Below are 20,827 nucleotides of genomic sequence, written 5' to 3'. Positions count from 1 at the left end.
GTTTAGATTTGCACTGAGAATTGTTTGGAACTGTTTTTGAATTGGAAGTATTTTGAAACCGTTATATAAACTACAACTTCCATTCTGTACTTTAGTAAAAAGAGACAGTTATATTCTATAGCTGGCCTGGTTACTGACTCCAGCACCATGCACAGTTTCTACACCTCCAGCCTGGCACCTGTACAAAACTCATAACACCAAGGGAGCCCCAACTGCCGTAAGGCAAGAGCCCCAACATCAGGGTGTGCCCTGAGAGACAAAAAGGGTCATCAGTGTGTGGATTGCTACTGTGAATGATTATTAAAGCCAGAGTCACTACCACTCCGATCCCCCATTCCACTTCTCTGGGGATTGTGGCACATGCCCCCTGAAAAAGGACACCCCCCTGAGCTGAAGCAGAAAGGACATGCCCCTGAAGAGGATCTAGAAGAATAATTGAAGCAATGAATGTGGAGATCTCTGGATCCATGTGAGGTACAGGGCTGGTTCTACCTTTGCTAGAAAGAGATTGTCAGGTACTTTATGATGTCTGATTTTCATTTTTTTTACTTCGATCATGACATAACCCCCTTAAACATGTGCAGACTCAGCCGGTGTAGCTTTGCATTCATGATGTAAACAATTTATTGATCATGATGTCGCAATGATGTGTCATCATATCTGCAAACTTCTGTTGTGTTATATGACCCCTATGGACTAAAGGCTATTATCACATTACTGGAGAAAGACCACTTATTGCCGATCTGGCATCTGATCTCAGAGGGAGGTGTATCTATATCTCTTTGATGTTCCTAAACCCACAAATGGATGACAGTAAGCACACGAGATAGGAATATCTTCTCTGTATGAAGCAGACCTCCCTCAACAAAGATTCCAAGAGCAGTAATACGAAGAAGATGAGGAGCGGGGTTTCTACCACTGCCAGAGTTGTTGCATACTTGTCAGTGTGTTTTGATCATCATCTTAGGAAGGCTATAATCTAAAACAGAAAAGAGGGAGCCTTCCTGAAGTTGGTGTGAATATGAAATCCAAGTCTTGTTGCAGTCGTTCTGGAACCAATATTGTTATTGTTGATACGTGATCATTGAGGCACAAAGTCAAGTGTGTGAAGATCTCAATTAGAAAAAGATACAGATCTCATACAAAACAATACATCAAGCAGCCCAAGATGGTTATTCAAGGGGTTGCATGAGATAAATACAGTGCCACTGTAGACCATTGGCTGTGTTTGATATTGCAGCTTATGCCCATTCATTTTCTACAAATAGTCTGGTTGAGATGTTACTACACCTTGTTGGTGGTCCATCTGTGGTAAATTCAGTTGATTAGACATGATTTGGACACACTCCTAAGGTCTCACAACTGACAATGAGTATGAGAGCAAAATCCAAGGCATGAGGAGGAAAGAACTGCCCATAGAGCTCAGAGATAGGATTGTGTGGAGGCACAAATCTGAAGAAGGGTACAAAAAATTTCTGCTGCTCTGAAATATTCGCAAGAGCACAGTGACCTCAATAATTCTTAAATGTAAGGAAGTTTGGAACAACCATGTCTCTTCCAAGTGGGCTGCCCTCACCAAACTAAGTAATTGAGGCAGAAAGGCCTTTGTAAGAGAGGCAATCAAGAACCCAATGGTCACTCTGGCTGAGCTCCAAATATTTTGTGTACAGATGGGAGAAACTTTCAAAAGGTCAGCCATACAGCACTGTTGGTTGCAGCATCATGCTGTTGGGGTGTTTTTCAGTGCCTGGGACAGGAAGACTGGTCAGGGTTAAATGAAAGCTGAATGGAGCAAAGTACAGAGATATTCTTAATGAAAACCTGATCCAGAATGCTCTGGACTTCAAACTGGGCCAAAGACCCTAAGCACACATCCAACTCAGAATTTGCTTAGAAACAACTGTGTGAATGTCCATTGAGTGGCCCAGCCAGAGCCCTGACTTCTGAGCGAGCATTTTCATATGTTTCTTGTGTGTCAATCCTGGACCTGGGAGTGGGGAGCAGCAGGAACTGGAGCACCACTAGAATAGTTCCAGCCAAGGATCGGTGAAGGTGATTAGAGCTTATTTTTTATTTTTCATACATTCTGGACTTGTGAAATAAAATTTAAAAAAATCTTCCCCATTCTCCACCCAAAAAAATCTTTTTGCTTCAATGTTACCAATTCTACTTAATTCTTGTAAAATGTATTTAATAAATTCTAGGCCTTGGAACAAAGATAGAAAAATCTAATCTGCAAAACATAATATTGATTTTCTCTAATTTAGCTCTAAAAAGCTTTACTGTGCCTTTAATGTACTTCCGAAATAGCAACCCCTGAAATTATTAAGAGTCCTGCTAGTAGAACGTTTTGTCATCCGGAACAACTCTGAAAATTGATAGAAATAAGACAACAGAATTCCATTGTGTGTTTTAAGATGTGAGCGCTGCTTGTACTTACTTTCTTTCCAGGTCAGTGAAATCCAAATTCATGGTTTCGTTAGCCAAATTTGTAATGTTGCACAACTTTGGGCATATGAAGCATTTATATGTCAACAATTACTGACATTTTTGTCCTTCCAACTTGAACATTTAAAGCATTAAAATTGAGATGCATGTATTGTATGCATGTTAGAGCAGAAGCAGTGGGGGATCGGTACAGTGAGTATTATTTATTTATTATTTTTATAGATAAAGATTATCCCACTGGACCAGGGGCGTAACTAAAGGCTCGTGGGTCTTGGCTGCAATAGTTCAGCTTGCACACCCATTCCCTCAACGCTTTGTGGCCAGGGACAGGAAAGCACATAGCCTTCGTGCTGCCTGAGGCAAAAATTGAAACTGCGCCTCCTTCCCCCCCATGCCAAATTCTCGATCTAACTCCAGTCAGGGGTGTAACTTGACCAGCATGCACCACTTTCTTTAATACCGGTGTCTTCTTATGCAGCAAAAGGGTCTTTGGGCCCCCTCAGGCTCCTGAGCCTGGTAGCGACTGTTACCTCTGCACCCCCTATAGCTACGCCCCTGCATTGGACAACTTCTTTAAAGGGATACTAAAGCCTGAAAAAAAAAAAACTAACCTGCTAAGGAAAATTTGTCACCTCTTTTTTCACCTCTTTCTGCTTAGACATAGTGTTGAGCGAACCCAAACTGCAAAGTTCAGGTACCCGAACCCGAACTTTGCAGCAAAAGTTCGGGTTCGAGTTCGGTATTCGGGCATTTAATAAAGCTTGTTGAAAGGCTGGAGGGCAGCCAATCAACAAGCTTTTAAGCTGTGGGCACTTAAAAGCCATCACAGCCATGCCTTGTAATGACATTGCTGTGATTGGCTGGTGCACCATGTGACCTAGCCTCTATACAAGCTGGATCACGTGTAGCACCGCCCATCAGCTCTGAGTAGTGCAGGGACAGGAAGCAGGCAGCTGAACTGAGGGAGAGAGTTAGGAATCTGATCTGGCTATTTATTCCGTGGGTGACCTATAGTGATTTTTTAGTGGGTGCAATACACCAGCGTCTTTGCACCCCTGACACAGAAATATAATAATTCATCTGACTGCTAATTCTGGGGGTGACCCATAGCGATTTTTATGTGGGTGCAATGCACCATCTTTGTACCCCTGACACAAAAATATAATAGTTAATCTGTCTGTTAGATTGGTGGGTGACATATGCCCATTATTGGTGTGGGGTTCACCTGCACTGCATACGTGACAGAAAAATGTATATAGTTAATCTGTCTGTTAGTTCAGTGGGTGACCTCAAAGAATGAGGAGAGCATCAAATAAGGGACGTGGCCCTGGTCGTGGTGCTGCTGGTGATTGTGGAGCTCCTGTTGCAGGGAGGGGACGTGGTCGATCTGTGCCAGCTACACGCACAAATGAAACACCTTCCTCAGGTGCATGTAAGCAACAGAACGTTCAGCGTTATTTTGTATGCCCGAATACCGGTGTAAGGATGGTGAGGCCAGAACAAGTAGAGGCAGTAGTAGATTGGGTGGCTGACAGTGCGTCCAGTTCCTTCACGTTGTCTCACACCCGGTCCCCTGCTGAAAGCGCAGAGTTGCATGGGCAGTTGTCTTTCACCTCACCCCCTTGAAAATCAGCCAAGCAATCTGAGCCAAGTCATGCAGCAGTCTCTTATGCTTTTCGATCACTCTGCTGGCAGGGTTTCCGTGGGCCATCCACCTAGTCCTGCCTAAGTAGTGGAAGATATTGAGTGCACTGATGCCCAACCACTTATGTTTCAGGATGTGGACATGGGAGGACCACCGCAGCACGTCTCTGATTATGATGAAGAAACATAGGTGCCAACTGCTGTGGCTTACTGCAGTGTGCAGACTGAACAGGAGGTCAGGGGTAAAGAGTGGGTGGAAGATGATGTGGAGGATGATGAGGTCCTAGACCCCACATGGAATCAAGATCATGCGAGTGACATGTGCAGTTCGGAAAAAGATGTGGTGGTCACACAGCGCCAGCCGCACAGCAAAAGAGGGAGCAGGGTGCAAAAGCAGAGTGGCCATCCCCTAGTCAGTATGCCTGCTACTGCCACCCGCACCCAGGGACTGAGCACACCAAAGCCAGCTCCAAGGAGTTCCCTGGCATGGCAGTTCTTCAGACAATGTGCTGACCACAAGACGCGAGTGGTTTGCACGCTGTGCAATCGTAGCCTGAAGCAAGGCATACATGTTCTAAACCTGAGCACCGTCACGAGCTGCCGTGGAGTACACACCTCAAAAACCGCGAAAGATCTCAAGCTCCTCCTGCTTCTTCTATTGCTGCAGTTTTGGCCTCTTCCTTCCCCTCTGGAGTGACAGTGGCACCTGCGACCCCGCAAACAGAAGATGTGTCAGCAACACCACCACCTCCACCACTGTCACCAAGCATCTCCACACTGTCCCATAGAAGCATTCAGCTCTCCATCTCTCAAACACTGGAAAGAAAGAGGAAGTACCCCATCCTCCCTACCCACCCATGATCCCTGGCCCTGAATGCCAGCATTTCAAAATTCCTGGACTTTGAAATGCTGTCATTTCATCTGGTTGAGACAGAGATTTTTAAAAACCTTATGGCGGTGGCTGTCTCACAGTACGTGGTTCCCAGCCGCCACTACTTTTGCAGGTGAGCCATCTCTTCCCTGCACAACCAAGTGGTGGACGAAATCAGGTGTGCACTGAGCAACGCCATCTGTGGCAAGGTCCACATTATCACCGATACATGGACTAGCAAGCACAGGTAGGGATGTTATATCTCCCTAACTGCACACTGGGTAAATGCAGTGGCGGCTGGGCCTGAGGCAGATAGCAGTTTGGCGCATGTCCTTCCGCCACCGAGGATTGCAGGACGTTTCTCGTTGCCTCCTGTTGCCTCCTCCTTCTACTCTGCTTCCTCCTCTACTGCCTCCTCATCAGGTCAGCGTAACACTTGCACCACCAACTTCAGTGCAGCCAGGGGGGAAACAACAGCAGGCTGTTTTAAAACTCATCTGTTTGGGGGAAAAACCCAACACAGCGCAGGAGATGTGAACGGGCATAGAACAACAGACCGATGAGTGGTTGGTGCCACTGAGCCTCAAGCCCGTTCTGGTGGTGTGCGATAACGGGCGAAGTCTCGTAGCAGCTCTGGGCTTAGCACATCCCTTGCCTGGCGCATGTACTGAATTTGGTGGTGCAGAGGTTCTTGAAAAATTACCCCAATATGTCAGAGCTGCTGCAGAAAGTGCGGGCCATCTGTGCTCGCTTTCGGCGTTCTTACCCTGACGCTACTCGCCTGTCTGCGCTGCAGCATAACTTCGGCCTTCCCGCTCACAACCTCATATGCGATGTACCCACAAGGTGGAACTCCACCTTGCACATGCTGGAGAGACTGTGCGAGCAGCAGCAGGCGATAGTGGAGTTTCAGCTGCAGCACGCACAGGTGAGTCGCGGAACAGCACCACTTCACCACCAACGAGTAGGCTTCCATGAGGGACGTGTGTGCCGTGTTGTGCTGTTTTGAGTACTCCACCAACATGGCCAGTGCCGATGATGCCATCCTCAGCGTTACTATCCCACTTCTATGTCTCCTTGAAGAAACACTTCGGGTGATGATGAAAGAGGATGTGGCACAGGAAGAAGAGGAGAAGGGATAATTTCCACGGTTATCAGGCCAGTCATTCACAAGTGGCTCCGAGGGTGGGTTCCTGCACCAACAGAGGCCAGGTACACAACTGTCCAGCCAGGACACAGTTCTGGAGGAAGAGGAGGAGAATGATGATGATGAGGAGGAACCGTGTTCACATCAGGGTGGCACCCAATGTGGCAGGCGCAGCCCTATGAAGTGCCTTTTGCGCTTTGGAATTAGAATTAGAAAAAAATTGATATCTCTGACTTTTTGTCTAACCAGATTGTCTATTACTTTGTAATTCCACTAGTGCCGTTCTATGGAAACTGTAGATTTAAATTTTTCTTCATATACAGTGGGATGCGAAAGTTTGGGCAACCTTGTTAATCTTCATGATTTTCCTGTATAAATCGTTGGTTGTTGCAATAAAAAATGTCAGTTAGATATATCATATAGGAGATACACACAGAGTGATATTTGAGAAGTGAAATGAAGTTTATTGGATTTACAGAAAGCGTGCTATAATTGTTTAAACAAAATTAGGCAGGTGCATAAATTTGGGCACCACAAAAAATAAATGAAATCAATATTTAGCAGATCCTCCTTTTGCAGAAATTACAGCCTCTAAACGCTTTCTGTAGGTTCAAATGAGAGTCTGGATTCTGGTTGAAGGTATTTTGGACCATTCCTCTTTACAAAACATCTTTAGTTCATTCAGGTTTGATGGCTTCCGAGCATGGACAGCTCTCTTTAAGTCACACCACAGATTTTCAATTATATTCAGGTCTGGGGACTGAGATGGCCATTCCAGAACGTTGTACTTGTTCCTCTACATCAGTGTCTCCCAACCAGTGTGCTTCCAGCTGTTGCAAAACTACAACTCCCAGCATGCCCACACAGCCAAAGGCTGTCCGGGCATGCTGTGAGTTGTAGTTTTGCAACAGCTGGAGGCACACTGGTTGGGAAACACTGCTCCTTAGTGGATTTTGAGCAGTGTTTAGGGTCGTTGTCTTGTTGAAAGATCCAGCCCTGGCGCAGCTTCAGCTTTGTCACTGATTCCTGGACATTGGTCTCCAGAATCTGCTGATACTGAGTGGAATCCATGCGTCCCTCAACTTTGACAAGATTCCCAGTCCCTGCACTGGCCACACAGCCCCACAGCATGATGGAACCACCACCATATTTTACTGTAGGTAGCAGGTGTTTTTCTTGGAATGCTATGTTCTTTTTCCTCCATGCATAACGCCCCTTGTTATGGCCAAATAACTCAATTTTAGTTTCATCAGTCCACAGCACCTTATTCCAAAATGAAGCTGGCTTGTCCCAATGTGCTTTAGCCCACCTCAAGCGGCACTGTTTGTGCTGTGGGCGGAGAAAAGGCTTCCTCTGCATCTCCTTGGGTAAAGTACGCCGAATGGTTGACCGATGCACAGTGACTCCATCTGCAGCAAGATGATGTTGTAGGTCTTTGGTGCTGGTCTGTGGGTGGACTCTGACTGTTCTCACCATTCGTCGCTTCTGTCTATCCGAGATGTTTTTTGGTCTGCCACTTCGAGCCTTAACTTGAACTGAGCCTTTGGTCTTCTATTTCCTCAATATGTTCCTTACTGTGGAAACAGACGGCGGAAATCTATGAGACAGCTTTCTGTATCCTACCCCTAAACCATGATGGTGAACAATCTTTGTCTTCAGGTCATTTGAGAGTTGTTTTGAGACCCCCATGTCGCTACTCTTCAGAGAAAATTGAAAGAGGAGAGAAACTTACAATTGACCCCCTTAAATACTCTTTCTCATAATTGGATTCACCTGTGTATGTAGGTCAGGGGTCACTGAGCTTACCAAGCCAATTTGAGTTCCAATAATTAGTTCTAAAGGTTTTACAATCAATAAAATGACAACAACAGCGACCACATGTCTGCACCTGCCTAATTGTGTTTAAACAATTATAGCACACTTTCTGCAAATCCAATAAACGTCATTTCACTTCTCAAATATCACTGTGTGCGTCTCCTATATGATATATCTAACTGACATTTTTCATCATAACAACCAACGATTTATACAGGAAAATCATGACGATTAACAAGGTTGCCCAAACTTTCGCATCCCACTGTATAACACTGCCACCTCCGCAGCAGATAGTCCATGTACAAAACAAGTGTTGAAAAGATATCACAAAATGGCAGTATGCATAAGATAGTGGTTCAACTGTTAAATCTTGTCATTCAACATAAAATGGTGGATATATTTCTCTCTTGAGTATCTGTACTCTCACTTTAAGTTATTTAAGCACTTTATGATCTCTCTGAGGTCTAACTAATAGTTCACTTGCAGTATGCAGTTAGTAGTGACTATTTGTAGATTAGTTGAGTATGATCTGGTATGGTTGTATGCAATTTGGATTGCAATTTGAAATCTGAATGCTTGCAATTGTAGCTTTCAATTGAATTTATATGGTTGCAATTGGTGGAACTGTAAGTAAATACATATATATCTAGTTCAGTATACAGTTCTAAACACAATACTAACAATATGAACATTATGTAACTGTTTTAAATACCTATATTGGCCTCTCATAAAACTCAGCTCTCAGTGTAGTGAATGTCTATTCAGCTCCTGTCAGCAGGATATACTGACTTTAAAACCAGCCTCCAGGGCATACTAACTGGTCAGGTGTGCATGACTGCTTGGAGATCGCCACGCCTCCAATATATACTACAAAGAGAAAATATGGGGGATTCAGCCCGCACAACCCCTAGCAGGTGCAGATTGCTATGGCGAAATACAGATACAAACACAAAAACACAAAATGCAATCGCACTCTGTAACCAGCACTCTGCCCTGCCTATATGCTGGATGTTGAATAAGGCATTGGTGTACATTTTGGCCAAAGCGTAATAAGCCACTCACCGCGTCAAGGTCGCCTTAATGAGTGGTCCCTAACACTAGTTCCTACCTTTTATGGGCCATGACAGCCACACAAAGTCCAGGGAGCGCAGGTACAGCATGCACGCCAAGCACACTCTGCTTTTAACCCCGTCCGGTGCCATTACAGCTGTTTTTGCGTCTGTATCTCGCCATAGCAATCTGCACCTGCTAGGGGTTGTGCGGGCTGAATCCCCCATATTTTCTCTTTGTAGTATATTCTGGAGGCGTGGCGATCTCCAAGCAGTCATGCACACCTGACCAGTTAGTATGCCCCCCTGGAGGCTGGTTTTAAAGTCAGTATAAAACTGAGTCTGCTTATATAGCACCTACCAGTAGCCATTAGCCTCCAGTAGAAGTATATAGTGGGCTCAGCATTCATGTTGGTACTTGCATCCCTGGATCCGATGAAAGCTGTAATGGCCCCGGACGGGGTTAAAAGCAGAGTGTGCTTGGCGTGCATGCTGTACCTGCGCTCCCTGGACTTTGTGTGGCTGTCATGGCCCATAAAAGGTAGGAACTAGTGTTAGGGACCACTCATTAAGGCGACCTTGACGTGGTGAGTGGCTTATTACGCTTTGGCCAAAATGTACACCAATGCCTTATTCAACATCCAGCATAAAGGCAGGGCAGAGTGCTGGTTGCAGAGTGCGATTGCATTTTGTGTTTTTGCGTCTGTATCTGTATTTCGCCATAGCAATCTGCACCTGCTAGGGGTTGTGTGGGCTGAATCCCCCATATTTTCTCACTATTTGTCTAGGCAAATCTGATATCCATCACTGTAGAAAAACTTGATTAAAAGTCTTGTGGATCTGTATACACTATCCAGATACTGTTGTTCTTACATTATGCAAGAGACTTAGCTTTTTCCAGGACCCTTAAATGCCAGTCTGCCTGGCTACAGCAATATTTAGGAGTGAGTAGGGGCATTTGTCATGGTAGATTTAGTATTCTGTGGTCTATTACATCTCCACATGGTTGCCATCCATCTTTCCCAGGACCCTGAAAGGAAAATCTGTCTAGCTGTGGCACTATTTAGGAATGGAGAGCAGGATGTATCTTGGTACATTTGGTATTCTGAATTCTAGTACAATTCCATATAGTGGTAACCCAATATTCCCAGGAAGCAAATCTTCCTAGCTGTGGCACTATTTTGGAATTGGGAGTGTGGATTTATCTAGGTAGATCTGGCATTACTGCAGTCTATTACAGTTCCACATGACGGTAAGCCAGCTTTCCCAGGGCCCTGAAAGGCACTATTTAGGAGTGATAAGTGTATTTATTAAGGTAGGATTAGTATCTAGCAGTCCCTATTACAGCTCCACATACTGCGTTACCTCGCTTTCCTGGGACTTTGAATGACAAATCTGTCTAGCTATGATGCAGTATAGAGGATTTATCATTGGGCTTTTCCATACCATTGGCTAGCAAATTGTGCTGGAGATTTACTAATTTAGAAACAGGCTAATCTGGCATTCTGCAGTCTGGGAAAGCTGGGTAACAATGTCTATGAGGTGGTGATAGGGGACAAATTGGTTTTATAAAATATACACAATGCTGCCCTGATACATACTTGAATATATTAAATGGCATCAGAGCAACATAATCTGTTGTCATCAATACAGCTCTACAGTCTTGTGACACAGCTCTTCCAGGACCCTGAATGGCAATTTAGTCTAGTTTTATGAAGGGATTATCACTACATAAATAGGCAAGTTTGGAAATCAGCAGCTGTGAAAGCTTGGTAACAACCTCAGCAGAGATGTAATGGAGGCCAAGCTTGGTACATACATTTTGCATACACTATATCCATAAATATAATATCAGGACAACCGTGAGTATATGCTATGTATAAAGTCTGGTCTCCAGCATACGTCCACATGCTACCCAGCTTTCTAAAGCTATTTAGCTGTATGTTCTATGGTTGGTGCAGTTACCAAATCTATTTTTTACTATTGGTAACTAGGAAATCCCTATTAATAAAATATGCACTCTCACTGTTTAGACAAAAATTATCCAGACTAAACCCATCCCCTCCTCCTAAACTTCCTGGCTCACGTGCACTAGCATCAGAGTGGGAGAGGATAAAGGAGAGGCTTGGCTGCAGCCTGAGAGAACAATGCACTGCTTTTTCTAGTTTATTTTTCTGAGATTGTGATATTTGAAAAAAGCAAGAACAAATAAGGCAACATGACAGTGAACAACAATAGCCATTAAAAATGGCACACAGTCATGTTTTAATTTATTTTTTGACAGTATCAGTTTTCAATGGCCGTTTTGCATCCATTTTGCATCAGTTTTTAACGACTATTAACAACTAAAAACAGATTTAGTTCATTGGCTTTTTTTTTTTACATCCCAACTCCTGCAGTGCCCTCAATACCAGCTATGCCTGGCTGAAAGCAACCTACTGAGCCAAGCCAGAGAACGAGGCTTTATAGGCCTAAGTGGCCACACCCACCGGTCAGAACACACCCAGTGACATCACACACACTGGGAAGAGAATTAACCCTTCCAGCACCACAGGAAAGGGAAAACACCAACTTAAAGGGGAAGTACACACAATACATAACACACACCAACACACTCACCTGTTACCGCCAGCAACGGCATGCGTGGAAACCATGTTCTGGGGAACAGCCAGCAGGCCGAGACCCTGCCACCACATGCACACAGCAACAGACGTTGCCGGGGACAACCGCAGGTGAAGGAAGGTGTCTCCGTGCATACAACACATGACCTAGTGCACCACAAACAGACAAAGGGAGTGCACATAAAACACGTTGCCAAGGGCAACCGCACGCATGCCTGTTATCCGCGGCAACCGCACCTGAGGCAAACCCCTAAGTGCCCCCAGCTGCAGTTGACACAACACCAAAACCGCGGGTAACTGCATGCGGCTCCCAAGGAGTCACGACCATGACCAAGGGTCGTGACACCTGCAGTGAGGAGCGATTATCTCAATCTCCCTATGCATGCAAGTAGAGGTATTATTATTATTTTTATTTTTTTTAACCCTTGAATGGCTTTTGGTGTACCTGTTTGTAACAGCCGTTAGATGGGTGCACACCTTTTACTAAAAACAATTCCATTGATTTGAATGGGGTCTGTCTGGCCATGAAAATTGCCAATATTAGGACATGTCCTATTTTAGTTGATGGCTGCTATTCACTAGCCATAAAAAAAAAGCCATGTCAAAAACCTGATTGACTTCAAATGGTTTTAAAAAAAAGTTGTGTAACTCCTGTTACAAAAACCTGACCAACCAGTGATTACCGTTTATGATCAGGTGCCATGTTTAGCAGTGATGAGCGGCAGGGGCTATATTCACAGTGAGAGGTTTTGTCTGGGAAAACAGGTATTTTCCTCCCAGTATGTGCTGCTGGACTGACTTACAGCCAGGTGAGGTCAACAGTGGCGTCTCTAGCTTTCAAATTTTGGGGGGGCACACTGGGGGCCAGGACAAAAGTAGGGGGGGCAGCTATAACAACGATACATTTACACAAGTCCGCTTCGAAATGCTGCGATACTTTACCCAATACCTAAAACCGCAACAGGGAAGAAAAGTCTAGCTGTCTGTGGATGACACTTTTATAGAGAGGGGGATCTGTGGATGACACTGCTATGGGGGGATCTGTGGATGCCACATACCGTATATAGCATCTTATGCTATATGTGTCATCCACAGATCCACCCCATGACAGTGTCATCCCCATTTCCCCCTCCATAACAGTGTCATCCACAGATCTCCCTCCCCGCCTCTCACAGGAGTGTACATATATAGCAAACATATTTCACATGAACACTTACAGTTACTTGGCTTGGTCCTTGGGGATCTCAGACGCCACTTCCACTTGGCCGGGGGCTCGGCGGAGCTGATGTTGTGTTTTATCCTAATGAGAAAGATTTCATAATAAGGATTTGGAGAAGGGGCAGAGGGATAGCAGAGCAGGGAGAGGCTGGTGCTGCTACTAGGGAGGGGGTCATACCATGGGGGAGCAATAAAACCCACCATAATGCCCCCCAGTAGAAATAATTCTCCTTATAATGGATCAGGATCAGGACAGAGAGTTGAGCTAATGTCCCCCATAATGTGCCAGTATAAAATACCCCTATATAGTGCCCCCAGTGAATGCCTCTATAGTGCTCCTCTCCCCCCTTCCTGCTAGTGCCCCCCCATAATGTACCAGTATAAAATGCCCCATATATCGTGCCCCAGTAGATGCCCTCAGTGTCCCCCATAATTTGCAAGTATAAAATACCCCTTCTTTGCAAATATGTAAAAGTGAATATGTAACTTTGCACTGTTTTGTAATACTGCAAATTGTGCCTATATTTTCTTTGCGGAAAACAAAAACAGATATTGATAAAATACCCCTTCTTAGTGCCCCAGTAGATGACTCCATAGTACTCCTCTCCCCCCTTCCCCATAGTACCCACCATAATGTGTCCCAGTATAAAATGCTACTGTACAGAGCCCCCTATATAAAACACCCCTTTTTTGTGGCCTCAGTAGATGCCCCTATAGTGCCCACCAATAATGTGCCAGTAATAAGTGCCCTCAATAACGTGCCACTGCCAGTAACAAGAGCCCCCCATCACGTGCCAGTAACAAGAGCCCCCCAATGTGCCAGTAATAAGCCTCCCATCACGTGCCAGTAATAAGCCCCCCATTACGTGCCAGTAATAAGGCCCCCATTACGTGCCAGTAATAAGTCCCCCCATCATGTGCCAATATTAAGCCCCCCCATGTTCCAGTATTAAGCCCCCCCATCATGTGCCAGTATTAAAGGGTTTCTACCACCAGAAATACTGTTATGTACAGTAGCTGACTGACATTAGCGATGCGCCCATGTCAGCACTACATAACAGTAGGTTTCTAACAGTAGTTCCTGCAGCTTTTTGTCACTTGCCTGAGATGTGAATAAACCACTGAACAGTTTGATCCAAAGAACTTGTTGTTGCCTCTATATTGCATCCGCTAATCCTGTCTACCAGAGGGAAACCCCACAATTCGAATTTGCAATATTTCACAAATATTTGGGCGAATATTCGTCACATTCGCGGATTCACTATCTTCGTTCGTTATTTTTTTAGCAATGAGAAAATAGCAGTGTAAGATCCGCTTACTGTGCATGCACAAAATGGGCGTGGCCTAGTTTAGCAACTGTTTTCAAACTACCCAAATTTTTAGGAGATTGGAAAACATGGTTGGCAGAAATTTTTGCAACAGTGAGGAACTCCTGATCACTGTAAGTAATTTGACATTACAGCAGTGTAATTGATTACATTTCACATGCATGTCAGAGCAATCGCTTTATATGCAGATAGATTGTTATACATTATTTGAAATTGCGAAAAATCATCACTTAAGATACAAATGTTTTTTTGCGATACAAACACAACTTAACACTTCATCAGGTCTAAGTAGATATTACTGATTGGTGCACTTAGTATTGTTGTGACATCACCTCACTATGTCTGTAGCATGTATGTATGGACAGCATAGAAATATCTCTAACATGCACATTGCACATCAATTTTCCTGCCGCACACTATATACCCCACACACACACAAATACAGTTTCTATAAACTAGAGTTTAGAGTTTGTGTCCTGTTTGTGTCCTGTTTGTGTCCAGCCAGTTTCCCCCCACCCAGCTCCTGATGATGTTGAAGAGGAGGAGGTTGTCACCTGCCCCCACCAGGAGGGTAAATATGTGCACATAGCAATATAATTCTGTATCCATGCCTCTTAATCTGAATTGCAAGTAATTTTCATATTTTTTTTAATCCTAACAGTACTGATTAATAAATAAAAAAATGAGGCAGATGCAGCAGGAGCCTGAAGCCGGCTAGCACGAGATGCGGTTGCTGATGCGCAAGCAGATGCGGAAGATGCACCTCAAACTGATGCAGGAGATGTTGGAACTTCATGACCAACTTAAAAAGTTGCCATAGAGGCATGTTTGTAAATAAAAATAAAAAATTTCAGTTCTAATGTGTGCTTCCATTTTTTTATATTGTTTTGTTTTCGTGTAATTTTGAACTATAAGGTTGCAGTAAGGCCCCTTTAGTCCAGGGTCAAACTCATCAGGATCAGGACAGAGAGTAGCAGCAGCAGGTAAATGGTAACAGGGTAGTATGAGGCCTACACATAGCTCGGCCAAAATCATCAGGACAGACAGCAGCAGTACAATGTAAAATATGTTTTTTGGCATTTTTAAAGTGGTCTTAAACTTTTGATCAGGACTGTATAAAATGAAATAAAATTTTTTGCTGGATGAAGAGTAACACTGCATGATTGTATTTTTTTCAAACGAATCTTGATATATATATATATATATATATATATATTGACAATATATGATGAACAGAGCACAATGAAGAATGCAGACCTGTTTAAGAGAATTCTAATACCGATAGTTAATAAAGTCCAAGGGCGAATAGGTGGTCCATGTTGGTTGTCCTCAGCAGGATCAGGACAGACAGCAGCAGCAGGTAATTGTTAAGGGTATAGTATAAGGCCTACACATAGCTCGACCAAACTCAGCAGAAACAGGACATACTGCAGCAGGTAAATTGTAACTCTGTAGAATAAGGCATACACATAGCTGGACATAACTCAGCAGGAAAAGAACAGACAGCAGCAGGGAAATGTTAATGCTGTAGTATAAGGCATGCACATACAGTACAGACCAAAAGTTTGGACCCAACTTCTCATTCAAAGAGATTCACACTGAAGGCATCAAAACTATGAATTAACACATGTGGAATTATATACATAACAAAAAAGTGTGAAGCAACTGAAAATATGTAATATTCTAGGTTCTTCAAAGTAGCCACCTTTTGCTTTGATTACTACTTTGCACACTCTTGGCATTCTCTTGATGAGCTTCAAGAGGTAGTCACCTGAAATGGTCTTCCAACAGTCTTGAAGGAGTTCCCAGAGATGCTTAGCACTTGTTGGCCCTTTTGCCTTCACTCTGCGGTCCAGCTCACCCCAAACCATCTTCTCGATTGGGTCCAGGTCCGGTGACTGTGGAGGCCAGGTCATCTGGCGCAGCACCCCATCACTGTCCTTCATGGTCAAATAGCCCTTACACAGCCTGGAGGTGTGTTTGGGGTCATTGTCCTGTTGAAAAATAAATGATGGCCCAACTAAACGCAAACCGGATGGAATAGCATGCCGCTGCAAGATGCTGTGGTAGCCATGCTGGTTCAGTATGCCTTCAATTTTGAATAAATCCCCAACAGTGTTACCAGCAAAGCACCCCCACACCATCGCACCTCCTCCTCCATGCTTCACGGTGGGAACCAGGCATGTAAAGTCCATCCGTAACCTTTTCTGCGTCGCACAAAGACGCGGTGGTTGGAACCAAAGATCTCAAATTTTGACTCATCAGACCAAAGCACAGATTTCCACTGGTCTAATGTCCATTCCTTGTGTTCTTTAGCCCAAACAAGTCTCTTCTGCTTGTTGCCTGTCCTTAGCAGTGGTTTCCTAGCAGATATTCTACCATGAAGGCCTGATTTACACAGTCTACTCTTAACAGTTGTTCTAGAGATGTGTCTGCTGCTAGAACTCGGTGTGGCATTGACCTGGTCTCTAATCTGCTGTTAACCTGCAATTTCTGAGGCTGGTGACTCGGATGAACTTATCCTCCGCAGCAGAGGTGTCTCTTGGTCTTCCTTTCCTGGGGCGCTCCGCATGTGAGACAGTTTCTTTCTAGCGCTTGATGGTTTTTGTGACTGCACTTGGGGACACTTTTAAAGTTTTCCCAATTTTTCGGACTGATTGACCTTCATTTCTTAAAGTAATGATGGCCACTCGTTTTTCTTTACTAAGCTGCTTTTTTCTTGCTATAATACAGATTCTAACAGTCTATTCAGTAGGACTATCAGCTGTGTATCCACCTGACTTCTCCACAACGCAACTAATGGTCCCAACCCCATTTATAAGGCAAGAAATCCCACTTATTAAACCTGACAGGGCACACCTGTGAAGTGAAAACCATTTCAGGTGACTACCTCTTGAAGCTCATCAAGAGAATACCAAGAGTGTGCAAAGCAGCGATCAAAGCAAAAGGTGGCTACTTTGAAGAACCTAGAATATGTCATATTTTCAGTTGTTTCACACTTTTTTGTTATGTATATAATTCCACATGTGTTAATTCATAGTTTTGATGCCTTCAGTGTGAATCTACAATTTTCATAGTCATGAAAATAAAGAAAACTCTTTGAATGAGAAGGCATGTCCAAACTTTTGGTCTGTACTGTACCTATTTTGGCCTCTCTGCTTCCATAAAACACAGCTTTTAGTGGAGTGAATGTCTGTTCAGCTCCTCTCTCTGGTGAATAATGATTACAGCAGCTCCTGCTAGAGGAAGTTCCCACACAAGCTATGTGAGGCTGGCTGTAATTGGTCAAAACTCCTGGGCTGTGTGTGAGACTGGTTGTGATTGGTCAAGACTCCTGCCCAGCAACAAAAGTTTAACTCTATGCTTTCTGTTGTTTCTGCTGTTTCATTGAGCTTACATCACGTCCATATAATGAATCTTAAAGGGCTTCTGTCAGCCCACTAAACCCTTTTTTTTTTTTTTTCGTTAATATTAATCCCTACACTGCAAGCTCCCTGTACATATGCTAAATATTAATTTTCGTTCAGTAGATATTGTTAAAAATCAAGTTTTATCATATGTAAATTACCTTGCTACCAGCAAGTAGGGCGGCTACTTGCTGGTAGCAGCCACATCCTCCTCTCATCATGACGCCCCCTCCGCCGTTTGATTGACAGGGCCAGGGAACGGGTTAGTTCTCTGCTGGCCCTGTTCGAATTCAAAATATCGCGCCTGCGCCGTACCTTTCTTTAATCGGTGCAGGCGCACTGAGAGGCGGCCTCTCTCCCGGCCGCTCCATCCTCAATGCGCCTGCGCCGGGTGTGGATGTGACGTCATCGGCGCAGGCGCATTGAGGATGGAGCGGCCGGGAGAGAGGCCGCCTCTCAGTGCGCCTGCACCGATTAAAGAAAGGTACGGCGCAGGCGCGATATTTTGAATTCGAACAGGGCCAGCAGAGAACGAACCCGTTCCCTGGCCCTGCCAATCAAACGGCGGAGGGGGCGTCATGATGAGAGGAGGATGCGGCTGCTACCAGCAAGTAGTCGCCCTACTTGCTGGTAGCAAGGTAATTTACATATGATAAAACTTGATTTTTAACAATATCTACTGAACGAAAATTTATATTTAGCATATGTACAGTGAGCTTGCAGTGTAGGGATTAATATTAACAAAAAAAAAAAAAAAGGGTTTAGTGGGCTGACAGAAGCCCTTTAAAGGCATATTATATTTTCTGCGAACACAATATATAACAGTTTTATGACATCCAAACATGAAGTCACTGTAAATAACTCTGCTTTTGTTTTTAACACACAAACATAGGAACTGTATTAAGGTTGTTAGCAGGTCTAGCTTTATAAATATATAAGCTACATTAGCAACCTAGGACAGGACTTAGCTGACCAGCTACAGTCATCAATAAATAAATACATAAATAAATTCATAAATAAATAAATACATAAAAAAATCCATCAATACAGAAATATATAAAAAAGTCATCAATAAATAAATATATAAAAAAAAATCATCCCTAAATGCATAAATTCATCCAGGAATATATACAGAAGTTATAAAACAATGATGTTTTGGAGGGAGAGCCAAGGAGAGGGATTGACAAGGGACCCTTCAGCGCCCTTAACCGACGGCGGGGGCCAAGAAGTCACTGCCAATCCAGGATTTATTCATTTTGATAAATGTCAGTCTATACATGGAATCTGTGGACAGACGGGTCCGCTTCTCGGTAACCACCCCTGACCCCACCTGCCGCATTGAATGTCCGCTCAGACAGTACGCTGGAGGGGGGGGGGGGGCAAGACAGTACTTCTAGCGCATATTGAGAAAGCTCACAGCAGGTGTCCAGCTGAAACCACCCGCACCAGTTGGAAGGGATGCCACTGGGGTACTGACTGGCGGTACCCCCTCCTCCTCCTCCTACATCCCTTCCAAAAGGTCCTGAGCATCCGGTCCAAGCTCTAGCTTACTCTCCTGCATTACCACCCTTAATCTGTCCCTCTCACTGTCGCTGTCAAACAGCATCAGGGACGAGTCTTGGGGGCTGGGGGCTGGTCCTCCAGGAGGCAGAGAGCTGCTGCTGCTCAGCACCGGGGCAGAGGACTCCGTGACACAACTGCCTCTGCATCCTCAGATGAAATGGGGGCGGCTGCCACGTCCCAAAAAATCACTAATGAGGTGGACGCCTCTGCCACCTACGCCTGCCCCTCCGTGTGTAGAGGAGCGGCCCGTGCTGGCAGCGGTCCAGACCACGGCTGCCGGCATGTCCAATCATGTTCACATGATTTTCCCACAATGTTTTTAAACACCAGAAAAAAAAAAATAGAAATATAGAAAGAAATAATGAGGGAGTTTGGGCTAACTTAATTGGGTTGGGGACAATGGGGCAAAAATGAAATAAAATAGACAGGAAACCCTAAGACAATGACACAAAAACAGACAGCAAAATCCTTTTTTTTCCCCACAGACAAAAGACGCTGACAATGATCCTAGCACGCAAAACTCTAAAACACAGCAAAATACTATTTTTTTTTTACAGACTGAACAGACAAAGTAAAAGCCTTCACTATACTATATCTCTATCTAACCTATACTACACCCTGCACTGGAACCTATCAGCTACGCTATTCACTAACCTACACTATCCACCACTCACTATCTGGATTATATATATGAGGTATCAGATGTAATATGACACAGGAATTCAGCAAAGCACAAATATCATACTCCTCTCTCTCTCGCAACTGCATGAAACAGCACAAAATGGCTGCTGGGGAGGTTCTTATATAGTAAGGGGGAGGCAGCTTTCCTATTGGTTGCTAGGGATGTTGCTAAGCTCTGACATAGATATTGCAGCCTTCTCATTGGCCCACAAGCTAGAAGCAGGGAGGGACTATGTGTACTGTTTGAAAAAACAAAAAACGAATATTCGAGATTCTGAATATATAGTGCTATATTCTAAATATTTGCGAATTCTCGAAGTGCCGTTATTCGCGATTAAACTTCGTGCCAACACTAATGTTTAGTTAATACTATCCAATGCCATGGGTGTCCTATAGTATCTGCCATCAGCAAATCTAGAGAGTCTCATACTGAATTCTATAGGTCAGTAAAGGCTCATTTACACTGCAGCGGCTAGCAGACCATTATCTTCCTCGCTCGCTCGTCAATGGAGGTAAAGAGCTGCATTTATATGTAGGGATAGCCTCCACAGAATGAGGACGAGCGATGGCTACACGTTCATTCTTTTTGGGCAGCCAGATCGCTGTTCTCACTGGCACAATCTGCTGCCCAGGAACAATGATCGAGGTGTCTGCACCACAGATCATTTCACCCAATCCATGGGCGTTTTCGTTCGTTCATCGGATGATCTGCGACACTTTTACATGGGCCGATTATCGGAAAACGTACTGTATGTTCATTCCCAATAATCTGCCTGACAATTTGGCATGAGGAAATGTGTTTGTAGACGTAACCGAGAGCTCTTAACAAAGGGCTCAGAAACACATTGTGAAGTGGTGAATCTAAGCTGAGGAGCCTCAGGCCGAGTATTTAGCCCATTCACCTTGTTTGCGGCATCTGTCAGTTCACATCTCACACGGGTCACCCGAGAACGGAAGTCATTATTAACGGTCATGAGACTTTTTAAGGAATTAGTTAAATTCTTCAGTGGGCTAAATACAGGATGATCAGTCCCC

The sequence above is a fragment of the Bufo gargarizans genome, chromosome 5 (assembly GCF_014858855.1).
Source record: "Bufo gargarizans isolate SCDJY-AF-19 chromosome 5, ASM1485885v1, whole genome shotgun sequence".
NCBI lineage: Eukaryota > Metazoa > Chordata > Amphibia > Anura > Bufonidae > Bufo > Bufo gargarizans.
This window is presented reverse-complemented; position numbering follows the sequence as displayed.